Genomic DNA, 16014 nt, shown 5'->3' with positions numbered 1-16014 from the left:
CAAGGCTGATACAGCAATTCATCTGACATTCTTAAATAGGTACTTTTCCATTCAATTTACAATATATTTATATATACATAGGCCTTAATGCCATCAATAATTCCTGCAAATGAAATTTGTTTTGTCTAGGAAAACACTATTACTGAGGGTTTTCTGCTTGCTTGAATTTAACAAAATAAATCTGATGTGTATCAGATTCCACACCTACGATTTTCAGGTGAGCCTTGTGAGGGCAAGGATGAGTTGGAAAGTTTGGTTCAAGGTGCCACCTGAGGCCCAGAGAGGTTCTAATTCCCTGGCCCCCCATTTTCATGCTCCGTATCAGATCCCCACCCAAATTCAACTGGAATCTCTCAGTGGCTGGAGGGTGAGATCGGAATTTCAGAAATCCAGAATCTTTCATTGCGGGAACAGTTCGTGACAGTGAGGTGAATGGTTAGTGACTGGTCGGGATTGTGGTCAGGGCATCGGAGGAAGCTTGAGGCAGGGGAGGATCAGAGGAGCTCTCTAGCTCTCAATGGAAGGAAGAAGGAAGCCATTTTTTTACATGTATCTCCCTTGATCTTTTCTGACCCCGTCACCAGATTTCTTTGGTGATTCAGGCACTCACTGCATCACACACAGCCTGTCGCAACAATCACATTGGGGCCCTTATTGTATCAACATATCCTGACTTTTTTATGTTTATGATACAATTGTCTGCCTGCAGCAAATATCTCTGACACCTCTCAAAAACCCAAGCATTAAAACGTAAGGAGGCAAGAAGTGGTGAAAATAGTGACAGAGTATACTCCACCTATTTTAATTGCCCCTCTCGTTCAGCATTGTGGTTACAATTGGAATCTTAGTCTCAGCCTATGAATGTTCGCGTTATAATTTGGGGATTTGGTAGCCGTAAACACTAAAGCAATTAGAATGGTAATTATATGAAATTCTCAAATTTAATTAAGTACTATACCACCAATGAAGATGAAGCAGGGCAAGGTTAACAAGGAGGTCTATGGTTGTCAACACCCTCTTAAGGCATGGTACCTGAAGAGAGAGAAAGAGAATGATCAGTAACCACTAAGTTGAAAGTTGAAATGTTATCCTGACCTCTGAGGAAAATGACACGAGGGAGTTGGACGGGCAGGGAGAAGTTGGGGATGTGCGTCTGGAGAAGGACATGGCGGAAGGGATGAAGACAGAAAGAGGAGATAGAGAGGGGAGATGTGGAACAAGGAGAGCAGCAAGGAGGGAGACAGATCAAGAAGAACAAGGAGGAAAGGAAAGGAGTAAAGGGAAAAGGGTGATAGAATTAAAATAGGAATGAGAGAGGAGAAAGATGACAATGTGGACAGAAAGAGAATGGGGCAAGGGAATGGGATATCTAGGGCGTCATTCTCCGACCCCCCAGAGGGTCGGAGAATGGCCGTTGGCCGCCGTGAATCCCGCCCCCGCCGGTTGCCGAAGTCTCCGAAGGGAGAAAAGTCGGCGGGGCGTTAATATCGCCGCTGCCGCGGAGAATGTCACGGGTCTGCGCAAGGCAGCCGATTTTCGGCCTGCCGATATTCTCCCTTCCGGATGAGCCGAAGTCCCGTCGACGTGATGACCGTGCACGTCGACGTAAATTAAACCTCCTTTTCATCGGCGTGACCCGGTGCTCCAGACTCACGCCGACCAGCGTGGAGGTGAGTGATGGCCTGGGGGGTTGGCTCTGGGCAGGCAATGGCGTGGCCACAGTCTGAATGCGTGAGGAGAGGTGTGTCTCGGGTTGTGTGTGTGTGTGTGCGGCGGGGGGTGGGGGGGGGGGGTGGTTAGAGTAGGCTGGGCACCGGGGAAGTGCCGGGAGGGGGTCTGTGCCGGGGAGGTGGATGGGGGGTCCGTGCCGGGGTGGAGGTTGGGGGGGGTCCGTGCCGGGGTGGAGGTTGGGGGGGGTCCGTGCCGGGGTGGAGGTTGGGGGGGGGGTCCGTGCCGGGGTGGAGGTTGGGGGGGGGTCCGTGCCTGGGTGGAGTTTTGGGGGGGGGGTCCATGCCGGGGTGGAGGTTGGGGGGGGGTCCGTGCCGGGGTGGAGGTTGGGGGGGGGGGGTCCGTGCCGGGGTCGAGGTTGGGCGGGATCCATGCCGGGGTGGAGGTTGGGGGGGGGTCCGTGCCGGGGTGGAGGTTGGGGGGAGGGTCCGTGCCGGGGTGGAGGTGGGGGGGGGGCCGTGCCGGGGTGGAGGTTGGGGGGGGTCCGTGCTGGGGTGGAGGTTGGGGGGGGTCCGTACCGGGGTGGAGGTTGGGGGGGGGTCCGTGCCGGGTTGGAGGTTGGGGGGGGGTCCGTGCCGGGGTGGAGGTTGGGGGGGGGGTCCGTGCCGGGGTGGTGGTTGGGGGGGGGTCCGTGACGGGTTGAAGGTTGGGGGGGGGCCGTGCCGGGGTGGAGGTTGGGGGGGGGGTCCGTGCCGGGGTGGTGGTTGGGGGGGGGTCCGTGCCGGGGTGGAGGTTGGGGGGGGATCCGTGCCGGGGTGGAGGTTGGGGGGGGGGGGTCCGTGCCGGGGTGGAGGTTGGGGGGGGGTCCGTGCCGGGGTGGAGGTTGGGGGGGGGTCCGTGCCGGGGTGGAGGTTGAGGGGGGGTCCGTGCCGGGGTGGAGGTTGGGGGGGGGGTCTGTGCCGGGGTGGAGGTTGGGGGGGGGTCCGTGCTGGGGTGGAGGTTGAGGGGGGGTCCGTGCCGGAGTGGAGGTTGGGGGGGGGGCGTGCCGAGGAGGGGGATGGGAGGGCAAATGAGTTGGTCCACCTGGCCAGGTGCCAGCCTCCAACAGTTGGACCCATGCAGTCCATGCCACCTGGCTGGGGGGAGGAGGGGATATGGGCAATGATGACATGTCGTCGTTCCCCTCCCCCCCACCAGGCCGTCATGTTTTCAGATCATCCAGCGATGTTGGCCGCCGTGGTGGTCTGAATGCGTGAGGAGAGGTGTGTCTCGGGTTGTGTGTGTGTGTGTGCGGCGGGGGGTGGGGGGGGGGTGGTTAGAGTAGGCTGGGCTCCGGGGAAGTGCCGGGAGGGGGTCTGTGCCGGGGAGGTGGATGGGGGGTCCGTGCCGGGGTGGAGGTTGGGGGGGGTCCGTGCCGGGGTGGAGGTTGGGGGGGGGTCCGTGCCGGGGTGGAGGTTGGGGGGGGGTCCGTGCCGGGGTGGAGGTTGGGGGGGGGTCCGTGCCTGGGTGGAGTTTTGGGGGGGGGGTCCATGCCGGGGTGGAGGTTGGGGGGGGGTCCGTGCCGGGGTGGTGGTTGGGGGGGGGGGTCCGTGCCGGGGTCGAGGTTGGGCGGGATCCATGCCGGGGTGGAGGTTGGGGGGGGGTCCGTGCCGGGGTGGAGGTTGGGGGGAGGGTCCGTGCCGGGGTGGAGGTGGGGGGGGGGCCGTGCCGGGGTGGAGGTTGGGGGGGGTCCGTGCTGGGGTGGAGGTTGGGGGGGGGTCCGTACCGGGGTGGAGGTTGGGGGGGGGTCCGTGCCGGGTTGGAGGTTGGGGGGGGGTCCGTGCCGGGGTGGAGGTTGGGGGGGGGGGTCCGTGCCGGGGTGGTGGTTGGGGGGGGGTCCGTGACGGGTTTAAGGTTGGGGGGGGGCCGTGCCGGGTTGGAGGTTGGGGGGGGGGTCCGTGCCGGGGTGGTGGTTGGGGGGGGGTCCGTGCCGGGGTGGAGGTTGGGGGGGGATCCGTGCCGGGGTGGAGGTTGGGGGGGGGGGGTCCGTGCCGGGGTGGAGGTTGGGGGGGGGTCCGTGCCGGGGTGGAGGTTGGGGGGGGGTCCGTGCCGGGGTGGAGGTTGAGGGGGGGTCCGTGCCGGGGTGGAGGTTGGGGGGGGGGTCTGTGCCGGGGTGGAGGTTGGGGGGGGGTCCGTGCTGGGGTGGAGGTTGAGGGGGGGTCCGTGCCGGAGTGGAGGTTGGGGGGGGGGCGTGCCGAGGAGGGGGATGGGAGGGCAAATGAGTTGGTCCACCTGGCCAGGTGCCAGCCTCCAACAGTTGGACCCATGCGGTCCATGCCACCTGGCTGGGGGGAGGAGGGGATATGGGCAATGATGACATGTCGTCGTTCCCCTCCCCCCCACCAGGCCGTCATGTTTTCAGATCATCCAGCGATGTTGGCCGCCGTGGTGGTCTGAATGCGTGAGGAGAGGTGTGTCTCGGGTTGTGTGTGTGTGTGTGCGGCGGGGGGTGGGGGGGGGTGGTTAGAGTAGGCTGGGCTCCGGGGAAGTGCCGGGAGGGGGTCTGTGCCGGGGAGGTGGATGGGGGGTCCGGCCGGGGTGGAGGTTGGGGGGGGTCCGTGCCGGGGTGGAGGTTGGGGGGGGCTCCGTGCCGGGGTGGAGGTTGGGGGGGGGTCCGTGCCAAGGTGGAGGTTGGGGGGGGGTCCGTGCCTGGGTGGAGTTTTGGGGGGGGGGTCCGTGCCGGGATGGAGGTTGGGGGGGGGGTCCGTGCCGGGGTGGAGGTTGGGGGGGGGTCCGTGCCGGGGTTGAGGTTGGGCGGGATCCATGCCGGGGTGGAGGTTGGGGGGGTCCGTGCCGGGGTGGAGGTTGGCGGGAGGGTCCGTGCCGGGGTGGAGGTGGGGGGGGGGTCCGTGCCGGGGTGGAGGTTGGGGGGGGTCAGTGCTGGGGTGGAGGTTGGTGGGGGGTCCGTACCGGGGTGGAGGTTGAGGGGGGGTCCGTGCCGGGTTGGAGGTTTGGGGGGGGTCCGTGCCGGGGTGGAGGTTGGGGGGGGGGTCCGTGCCGGGGTGGTGGTTGGGGGGGGGTCCGTGCCGGGTTGAAGACTGGGGGGGGGGCGTGCCGGGGTGGAGGTTGGGGGGGGGTCCGTGCCGGGGTGGTGGTTGGGGGGGGGTCCGTGCCGGGGTGGAGGTTGGGGGGGGGATCCGTGCCGGGGTGGAGGTTGGGGGGGGGGGGGTCTGTGCCGGGGTGGAGGTTGGGGGGGGGGTCCGTGCCGGGGTGGAGGTTGGGGGGGGGGTCCGTGCCGGGGTGGAGGTTGAGGGGGGGTCCGTGCCGGGGTGGAGGTTGGGGGGGGGGGGTCTGTGCCGGGGTGGAGGTTGGCGGGGGGTCCGTGCTGGGGTGGAGGTTGAGGGGGGGTCCGTGCCGGAGTGGAGGTTGGGGGGGGGGGGCGTGCCGAGGAGGGGGATGGGAGGGCAAGTGAGTTGGTCCACCTGGCCAGGTGCCAGCCTCCAACAGTTGGACCCATGCGGTCCATGCCACCTGGCTGGGGGGAGGAGGGGATATGGGCAATGATGACATGTCGTCGTTCCCCTCCCCCCCACCAGGCTGTCATGTTTTCAGACCATCCAGCGATGTTGGCCGCCGTGGTGGCAGCCGCTCATGTCTATGTTGCCCTGGATGAGGAGGAGGAGGAGGAGCGTGCCAGAGAGGCGGCGCAGGCTGCCGCAGAGGGGCCGGCGGCAGCCGCCCAGGCTGGAGGGACACCTGACCGACAGGACGAGGAGGGGGAGGAGGACGTCGCGGCCCCACGGCAACGGAGGCACCCGAGGGCGCCCCGTGTGTACCGGCCCCGGCAGTCATACCAGGACCTCACGGACCGGGAATGCAGGAGGAGGCACCGGATGAGCCGGGAAACCGTGGCACACATCTGCCACCTGCTGGCACACCTGTCACCGCGTGGCACTGGCGGGGGACACCCTCTCCCCGTGTCCGTCAAGGTTACGGTGGCCCTGAACTTTTATGCAATGGGGTCATTCCAGGCACCGAGTGGGGACCTGTCCGGCATATCGCAGACATCGGTGCACCGGTGCATCCGGGCAGTGACAGATGCCCTATATGCCATGGCGCACCGCTACATCCGCTTCCCCGTGGACCGGGCCAGCCAAGATGCCCGGGCCGTGGGCTTCTCTGCCGTGGCTGGGTTCCCCATGGTCCAGGGCGCGATCGATGGGATGCACGTCGCCGTGCGGCCACCTGCAGATAACAGGGCCATGTTCACTAATAGGAAGGGGACCTATTCGATGAACGTACAGGTGGTCTGCGACCACCGCATGATGATCCTGCACGTCTGCGCCCGTCACCCAGGCAGTGTACACGACTCATTCATGTTGTCGCGGTCATCCATCCCCGGCATGTACGAGGGACGCCATCCCCGTCTGAGGGGCTGGTTGCTGGGCGCCAGGGGCTACCCATTGCGATCGTGGCTGATGACGCCTATACGGAGGCCACGCAATGAGGCAGAGAACCGCTACAATGATGCCCATGTAGCGACAAGGGGAGTGATAGAGAGGTGCTTTGGCATGCTGAAGATGCGTTTCAGGTGCCTGGACCTCTCTGGGGGCGCCCTCCAGTATCGGTCAGATAGGGTCGGCCGCATCATTGTGGTGTGCTGCGTCCTGCACAACATAGCCCAACAGAGGGGCGATGTGCCGCAGGCAGAGGAGGGCGGAGTGGAGGAGCAGCAGGTAGAGGCCCAGTCCTCCCCAGATGAGGGGGATGGGGGCAATGGTCAGGGCAGACGGGGTAGACACAGGCGGGTGGCTGTCCACCATTACCGGCTGGCCCAGCGGGCACGGGACAGACTGATAGACGCCCGCTTCACTGACTAGATGGGCGTGGGAATCGGGTAGTATGGCCACAGACCGCACACCATGGCAACAGCCGACCACCCACACCCCCCACCCATCCACCCACCCAGCACCCTCACCCCCCTCCCCAACCCCACCCACCCCACCCGCATGCACACCACCCCCCCCCCCCCCCATTGCCAATCCACCTGCGGCACAACGGGCCGGGCTCACACAGTTGCGGGTGGACGCGTGTCTATCGCAGGCCATGGAGGATGATGACAACCCACCCTGCGGTGAGCTCCTGGCTCTACATCGTTGGACTATGTCTGACCCATGGCCACAGTACCACCATCCACCCGGACCATCCCTGCATGCGGCTGTGACACTGCAGCGCACGGTCCCGTCCTCTGCCCGGGGGATGTTGATGGCGGCCCAGGGGGAAGGGGGCAGACTCACCTGGGGCTGAGGTAAGACCACCCCTCACACACACACTTGCGCTCAATGTACATGACACCCCAGCACACTTTGGACAGAGCACAAAGGCAGCTTCGGTAGGTGTAACATTGACTTTAATAACCAAAGGAGTTCATGCACGTGCCCTAGCCCCTAAAACTCATCTGTGCCCTGCACCCATGCCAACTGACTCAGTGTCTAATTGTTTGGCCTTACGGGCCCTTTGACTACGTCTGCGTGGTTCCCCAGACGGTACAGCAGAACTGGAGGTGGACTCCTGTGATTCCTGCCCTCTGACACTGGATCCCTTTGGCGGCCGTTTCCTGGGGCGTCCTGGCCTAGATGGGCCAGGCTGCGGCCCGGGCGACTGGGATGGTGAGCTGCCAGCCTGTCCTGCCCGTTGCCCACCCGATGCACCTGGGACGGAAGGGGGGGAGTCCGAGGTGTTGCGGTGTTCCGGGACCTCCCCTACAGAGGGAGCCGGGACGGACCACACCACCTCCTCCTCCCTCGGGGTGCCCGATGGCCCCCAGGCCTCTACATGGGTGGGGGATGCAAACAGACTGGCCATCCGACGCCCCCCCGACATCTGGCGCTGCCAGTCCTGGAGGCCCGTGCTGGTATCGACAGGGGTCTGCAGGTTTGCAGCCATGGAGCCCAGGGTGTTGGCAAACCCTGTCTGTGACAGTGCGACGCCGGCTCGCACATGGCCACTGGCGCCGATGCCCTCAGCAATGGCCTGCAGAGACTCGGCCATGGCCTGCTGAGACTGGGCTATGGCGTTGAGCGCCTCTGCCATCTGGCGCTGGCACTGGCTCATGGCCTCCTGTGAGAGGGCAGCCATTTCCTGGGCCACAGACGCCGCCTGCACGGAAGGCCCCAGGCCTCGCAAACCGTTCCCCATGTCTGACACCGTCGCACCCATTGCCTCCACCGCGGACGCCACCCGTGCGGTGTCGGCCTGGGTGGCACGCATGACCGGCACCACTCCCAGCTCCTGGACGCGGGTGGACTCCTCCACCTGCGACCGCAGCCGCCGCAAGCCGCCCGTCACCCTCTTCGCTCGTCTCCGGGTCGGTGGTTGCATCGGATCTATGTGTGGGTGTGGTAACTGCAGGAACCCGGGATCCATCTGGGCGGCAGATGTTCGCTTGGACTGGGCTGCCCTCCGACCGCCCGGTCCCTCTGCTGCTCCTACCTCCACCTGCTGTACCGGGACGGCTGTGTTGTGCGCACCAGTGAGTGTACCAGACGCCTCATCACTAAAGTGCCCAACCGTGGTGAGTGTTTCTGCGATGGTGGAGGGTGTTGGTGACAGCAGTGGCGTTGTGTCGTGCTCTTCGTCCCACTCTGAGTCCATGGCACTTTGGGGTGGGGGTTCGTCTCCACCCACCCACTCTGAGTCACTGCCGGTATTTCGTCTTCCTGGGTAGTGCTGTCCCGGGTAGGGGTGTCCTGGGTAGTGGTGGCCTGGGTAGTGGTGTCCTGGGTAGTGGTGTCCTGGGTAGTGGTGTCCTGGTTAGTGGTGTCCTGGCTCGGATGTGACGGGGGCCTGTGGCTGCCCCCCTCGTCGCTGGGTGGTCGCTCCCGCACGTGACGGGGGTGTGGTCTCCCTGTTGCTCCAGGTCTCTCCGTCTCCCGTGGTGTGCGAGGGGCATCCTTCGGGCGTCGCATGCTGGAGGTTGCGGGTCTCTCCGTCTCCTGTGGTCTCCGAGGGGCATCCTGCGGGCGTCGCATGCTGGAGGGTGCGGGTCTCTCCGTCTCCTTTGGTCTCCGAGGGGCATCCTGCGGGCGGTCTGCATCTGCGGGGATGGGTGCCTGGACGTATGGTCCTGTGATACACAATGAAGCATGCATGGTTAGACATGGTTAGACATCAGGCAGTGATCAGGTGATACGGGGGAGGGGGATATAGGGGAGGGGGGATATGGGGACGGGCTAGTACGCCCCCGACCTCTGCATCAGCAACCTCCCGGTCCTCAGGTCCGCCAGCCAGTTCCAGGGCCCTTTCCTGGTGTTCGGTCAGTGGCCTCTCATCAGCGGGCCCTCCTCCAGTCCTCACATGCTCCCTATTGTTGTGTGCGCGCTTCTCCTGTGGGGGGGGGGGGGGGGCAGGGGTAAAAGGCAACAGTGTTAGGCAGGTATATGAATGCACGCCATCGGTTGCGCGTGCATTGCAGAGGTTAAGGTTAGGGCTGGATTCACTTGGGGGATATGGGGGAGGGGGGATATGGGGGAGGGGGGATATGGGGGAGCGGGGATATGGGGGAGCGGGGACATGGGGGAGGGGGACATGGGGGAGGGGGACATGGGGGAGGGGGACATGGGGGAGGGTGGATATGGGGGAGGGTGGATATGGGGAGGGGGATATGGGGGAGGGGGATATGGGGGAGGGTGGATATGGGGGAGGGGGGATATGGGGGAGGGTGGATATGGGGGAGGGGGGATATGGGGGAGTGGGGATATGGGGGATATGGGGAGGGGGGATATGGGGGAGGGGGGATATGGGGGAGGGGGGATATGGGGGAGGGGGGATATGGGGGAGGGGGGATATGGGGGAGGGGGGTTATGAGGGAGGGGGGATATGGGGGAGGGGGGATATGGGGGAGGGGGGATATGGGGGAGGGGGGTTATGAGGGAGGGGGATATGGGGAGGGGGGGATATGGGGGAGGGGGGGATATGGGGAGGGGGGGATATGGGGGAGGCTCACCCTGCCTGCTCTGACGAGGCCGTTCACCTTCTTGTGGCACTGGGTGCCTGTCCGTGGTGTCAGGGCTACAGCGGTGACGGCCTCTGCCACTTCCCTCCACAGACGCCGGCTGTGGCGTGGGGCAACTCTGCGGCCGTGCCCGGGATACAGGGCGTCCCTCCTCTGCTCCACCGCGTCCAGGAGCGCCTCCACATCGCGTGACCCGAACCTCGGGGCTGAGCGATGGCCAGCCATCCAGTCGGGCGTTGCGGTCGGGTGTTCCGGTCGGGTGGGGGGGAGCAGCGCGGCCTTAGGAGCCGTCACGCCGTGCAGCGCATATGACGCTGCACGGCGTGAACCACTGCGCAAGCGTGGATCCCGTTACGTCGCTGCTAGCCCATTTCGGGCCGGAGACTATCGACCCATTTTTCCGACGTGACGCAAGTCGGATTTGCGCCGTTTTTTGCGCCGATCGGCGGACTTTCCGCCGATAACGGAGAATTTCGCCCCAGAAGTGGGACAGGTTAGGAAATGAAGAGGATGGAGAGAGGTGTATATTTAAATGATTAATGATGGTGGGAGAGGTAATAATTTCACAAGTGTGATGTAATACTTTTTGGAGGATGAAGGTCTGTTATGTATCCAGGATAATTCACTTGTTCAGTGTGTAGGAAGTTTTTCAGAATGATAGAGTGAATTTCTCTCCCAAGTCCCATCTCTATGAATATTTCAACTCATCTACATTCTGGTCAGGGAAGATGTGATTTATTGACCTTGCTTCTTCATGATGCAGACATGCTAATCAAATGCATAATCAAAGAAATAATAGAGCTCTTGATAGTTCCACAATTCTCATCAGGTTCAGTGGCTCACAGTGTAAAAAGACAACCTTCCGAGAAAGTGGCCCTAAATAGTGACCCATTTGAGTTTCCTGAAATGCTGGTGCAGCCATTTAAAGGGTTAATAATCTACAACATTTTACTGAAAATAGAATATTAAAATTTGTAATACAAACACAGAAAATGCTGGCAAGCTTAGGCAGCATCTGTGGAAAGAGAGTAACAGAGTTAACATTTCAGGTCCATGACCTTTCGCAATACTGACAAAAGTTAGAGATGTAATAGGTTATGAGCAAGGGGCGTATGGGGCAAAGACAAAAGGAAAGCCTGCGATAAGATGGAAAGCAGGAGAGAGTGAATGACAGAAGAGTGTTGCAGGGCTAAAGGGAATGGCATTTTGTTTCTCTCTCTACACAGATGCCACCTAACCTGCTAAGTTTTCCCAGCATTTTTTGTTTTTATTTCAGATTCCCAGAATCTGTAGTATTCTTCTTTTCTATTAATGTTAAAAGACATTTTTGCCTTCCCTCTTTCCTGAAAGCAGCGATAGGGTACCCCAGCATTAACAATCTCCTATTTCTTCACCAAATTATTCTTCATTTGTGTCTTGATAATGAGCTTGGGGCCATCTGAGCTGAGAATGCCCAGTCCTTCCCTTCTTCCCCACTCACCAGGTATTGATAGAAAATCAGCGTTAACCTTGCTCAGCTTTTCTCTTCTAGCCTCATGTGGCGAGGCCAATTGTAGTCTTCTTTACGACGAAAGGTCATCCGCCTGAAACATTAGCACTGTTTCTCTCACCTAAGATGCTGCCTGACCTTTTCCAGCATTTTCTCTTTTATTGTAGTGTTCCCACTGTTACCTTGGCAAAAATCAGTGAACTGGAAAAAGCTAAGCTATGTAGACCCCAATGATCAAACCTTTTGATCTTTGTGATTGGACAATGCACTTAGCAGCTGAACAGCAGAGAAACACAAAGGTGTTTCCTTTTACTGACTGACAGTCAGACTGACAACATTGTAGGGTTAGAATTATGATAACATTGAATCATGAGACAACTCATGTGGAGTTGGATTATGTGGGGTTAAATTTTACAGGCACACCCTCCACTGGGTTTGTTTTCAATGGGGCAGGAAATTACGATGAGCGGCAGGCTCACCACCTTCCTGCCAAACTTTTCACATGGCACGTCGCCAAAGGTCGAAAGAAGCAGCCTGCCCTCCATTTTCAAATATATAATTAAGAGTAATTTGAGCTTGTTAGCAACCTAATTCACCCGATAGTAATGTACAGTACAGTTGGTGTGGACAGCTGGATGGGAGTGGGTAGGCTATTTTTTAAACACGCGCTTAAAAGGCTGCAAGGAGGGTTGGGGATGGGTGGGGTGGGGGGAGAGGTGGTGGGGCTGCTTGGGAGAATCTTTGCAGGTGCTCTGTGCACATTGGAGTATCCTCCCCCAGAATTCTGCTTCCACTTCGGTCCCCCTCGTTTGACCTCCTAAATCAATTATCCAAACCCCCCTTTCCCATTTGTCCAGGTTCCTGCCAAAATGTTCCAACTTACCTGGCCCCAGTGTCCATCTTCTCTTCTTCCTGGGCCTGCTTGCAGTCCCACCAGTGTCCACTCCAGAGCTCTGGTGCTGTTGGGACTGTTGGACCTGCCATGCAAACAGAATGGCCAACAGCTCTTGATGGTGGAACCTCCTCCAACTGAGAAGGTAGAAGTCCCACAACCATGAGGTTTATGTCACCCACAAATGTGTGTTTGGTACGTCAGCTACCAGCTAATGTTCCTGTTGGTGGGGGGGGGAGGGGGGGCGGGGGGGTTGGGAGGTGGGGGTGAGCTGCCTGCCCTCCCCCACCCAGCTCCCATAAAATACAGCAAGTGGTGAAATTAGCCTTAAGTTGCTGTGGAAATGAGAATTGGAGATTGTCAGTATTTGTTCACCCTAATCAGCTTTGGCAGGCTAAAGACTAAGCACTGACAAGTGGCTTTCTGCTGGATGAATATGTCAGTCAATGTAGACACAATGGGCTGAATGTGTGCTGTCAATGCCTGCAAATTTACAAACGACATATCAACATATGAATTAAGAGCAGGAGTAGACCACTCAGCCCCTAAAACCTGCCCCACTATTCAACAAGATCGGATTGGAACCTCAACCCCACTTTGCTGCCGACTCTCGATAATCTTTCACCCCCTTGCTATTCAAGAATCTATCAAAGTCTTCCTGAAAAACAAAAGGCTTCCACCACCTTTTGAGGAAGAGAGTTCCGGGGACTCACAAACCACTGGCAGAAAAACATGTCTCCCCTTCGGCTTCTTAAATGAGCCACCCCTTTATTTTTAAACCATGACCCCTAGTTTCTACATTTTAAGAAAATATTGATTTACGGGCTGTGGGCATTGCTGGTTAGACCAGCATTTATTGCCCACCCCTAGTTGCCCTTCAGAAAGTAGTGGTAAGTGGCCTTCTTGAACTGCGGCAGTCATGAGATGTAGGTACACCCACTGTGCTGTTACGGAGGGAGTTCCAAGATGTTGCCCCAGCGACAGTGAAGGAACGGCAATATATTTTCAATTCGGGGTGGTGAGTGACTTAGGCGGGAACATCCAGGAGGTGGGGTTCCCAGGTATCTGCTATTCTTGTCCTTCTAGGTGGTTGTGGTCGTGGGTTTGGAAGGTGCTGTCCAGGGAATCTGGGTGAGTTACTGCAGTACATTTTGTCGATGGTTCACATGGCTACAACTGTTCGTTGGTGGTGGAGAGTTTGACTGTTTGTGGAAGGAGGAGCAATTAAGCAGGCTGCTTTGTCTTGGATGTTGTTGAGCTTCTTGAGTATTGTTGGAGCCCCACTGATCCAGGCAAGTGGAGAGTATTCCATTACACTCCTGACTTGTGTCTTGTAGATGGTGGAAAGACTTTGGGGGAGTCAGGAAGTGAGTTACTCGTTGTAGGATTCCTAGCTTTTGACTTGCCCGGGTAGCCACAGTATTAATATGGCTATTCCAGTTCCGTTTCTGATCAATGGTACCTCCCATAATGTTGATTGTGGGGGATTCAGTGATGGTAATGCCATTGAATGTCAAGCGGTGGTGGTTAGATCCTCTTTTATCAAAGATGGTCATTACCTAGCACTTGTGTGGAGCGACTGTAACTTGTCACTTGTCAGCCCAAGTCTGGATATTGGCCAGGTCTTGCTGCATTTGGATATGGACACTTCATTATCTGAGGAGTCGTGAATGGTGCTGAACATTGTGCTGTCATCCACAATCATGCCCACTTCTGACTTTATGATAGAAGGAAAGTCATTGATGAAGTAGCTGGAGATGGTTGGGCCTAGGACACTATCCTGAGGAACTCCTGCAGTGATGTCCTGGAGTTGAAATGATTGACCTCCAACCACCCAACAATCTTCCTTTGTGCCAGGTATGACTCCATCCAGCGGAGATTTTTCCCCCTGATTCCAATTGACTCCAGTTTAACTAGGGCTCCTTGATGCCACACTTGGTCAAATGCTGCCTTGATGGCAAGGGCAGTCATTCTCACCTCACATCTAGCATTCAGCTCTTTTGTTCATGTTTGAACCAAGGCTGTAATAAGGTTAGGAGCTGAGTGACCCTAGCGGAACCCAAAATGGGCATCCATGAGCATGCTATTGCTGAGTAAGTGTTGCTTGATAGTACTGTTGATGACTCCTTCCATCACTTTGCTGATTGTGGAGAGTGGACTGATAGGGTGTTAATTGGCTGGGTTGGATTTGCCCTGTTTCTTTTGTATAGGTTAGACCTGGGTAATTTTCCACACTGCCAGAAAGATGCCAGTGTTCTAGCTGTACTGGAACAGCTTGGTTAGGGGTGCGGCAAGTTCTGGAGCACAAGTCTTCAGTACTTGTTAGGAATCGACCATTTCCTGATAGATCTGATAGGTAAAAGAAGGCTATTTAGTGTAAATATTAAGCCCAGTTTTAATACCCATTTTAAATTGAGGATTTCAGCACTCATAACCTCAGGTCATGATAAAACACAGAGCTTCAACAGGGACACAATAAGCCTGACACATGCATAAACTCATTGGAGATTAAAACAACATTTTACGAAGCAAAGATGAAAAAGCTATTACAAAGAACAAAGAACAAAGAAACCTACAGCACAGGAACAGGCCCTTCGGCCCTCCAAGCCCGTGTCGACCATGCTGCCCGCCTAAACTAAAATCTTCTACACTTTCTGGGTGCGTATCCCTCTATTCCCATCCTATTCATGTATTTGTCCAGATGCCCCTTAAATTTCACTATAGTCCCTGCTTCTTCCATCTCCTCCGGCAGCGAGCTCCAGACACCCACTACCCTCTGTGTAAAAAACTTGCCTCGTACATCTCCTCTAAACCTTGCCCCTCGCACCTTAAACCTATGCCCCCGAGTAATTGACCACTCTACCCTGAGAAAAAGCCTCTGAGTATCCACTCTGTCTATGCCGCTCATAATTTTGTAGACCTCTATCAGGTCGCCCCTCAATGTCCGTCATTCCAGTGAGAACAAACCAAATTTATTCAACCTCTCCTCATAGCTAATGCCCTCCATACCAGGCAACATCCTGGTAAATCTCTTCTGCACCCTCTCTAAAGCCTCCACATCCTTCTGGTAGTGTGGCTACCAGAATTGAACACTATACTCCAAGTGTGGCCTAACTAAGGTTCTATACAGCTGCAACGTGACTTGCCAATTTTTATACTCAATGCCCCGGCCAATGAAGGCAAGCATGCCGTATGCCTTCTTGACTATCTTCTCCACCTGTGTTGCCCCTTTCAGTAACTTGAGGACCTGTACACCTAGATCTCTCTGACTTTCAATACTCTTGAGGGTTCTACCATTCACTAAACCCTACCTGCATTAGACATTCCAAAATACATTACCTCACAGTTGTCCGGATTAAACTCCATCTGCCATCTCTTCGCCCAAGTCTCCAAACAATCTAAATCCTGCTGTATCCTCTGACAGTCCTCATCACTATCCGCAATTCTACCAACCTTTGTGTCGTCTGCAAACTTACTAATCAGACCAGTTACATTTTCCTCCAAATCATTTATATATACTATGAACAGCAAAGGTCCCAGCACTGATCCCTGCGGAACACCACTAGTCACAGCCCACCAATTAGAAAAGCTCCCTTCCATTGCTATTCTCTGCCTTCTGTGATCTAGCCAGTTCTGTATCCACCTTGCCAGCTCACCCCTGATCCCATGTGACTTCACTTTTTATACCAGTCTTCCATGAGGGACCTTGTCAAAGGCCTTACTGAAGTCCATATAGACAACATCCACTGCCCTACCTGCATTAATCATCTTTGTGACCTCTTCGAAAAACTCTATCAAGTTAGTGAGACACAATCCCCCTTTCACAAAACCATGCTGCCTCTCACTAATACGTCCATTTGCTTCCAAATGGGAGTAGATCCTGTCTCGAAGAATTCTCTCCAGTAATTGCCCTACCACTGATGTAAGGCTCACCGGTCTGTAGTTCCCTGGATTATCCTTGCTACCATTCTT

The sequence above is a fragment of the Scyliorhinus torazame genome, chromosome 3 (genome assembly GCF_047496885.1).
Source record: "Scyliorhinus torazame isolate Kashiwa2021f chromosome 3, sScyTor2.1, whole genome shotgun sequence".
Taxonomy (NCBI): domain Eukaryota; kingdom Metazoa; phylum Chordata; class Chondrichthyes; order Carcharhiniformes; family Scyliorhinidae; genus Scyliorhinus; species Scyliorhinus torazame.
The sequence above is the reverse complement of the archived record's forward strand: the minus strand, read 5'-3'. Positions refer to the sequence as shown.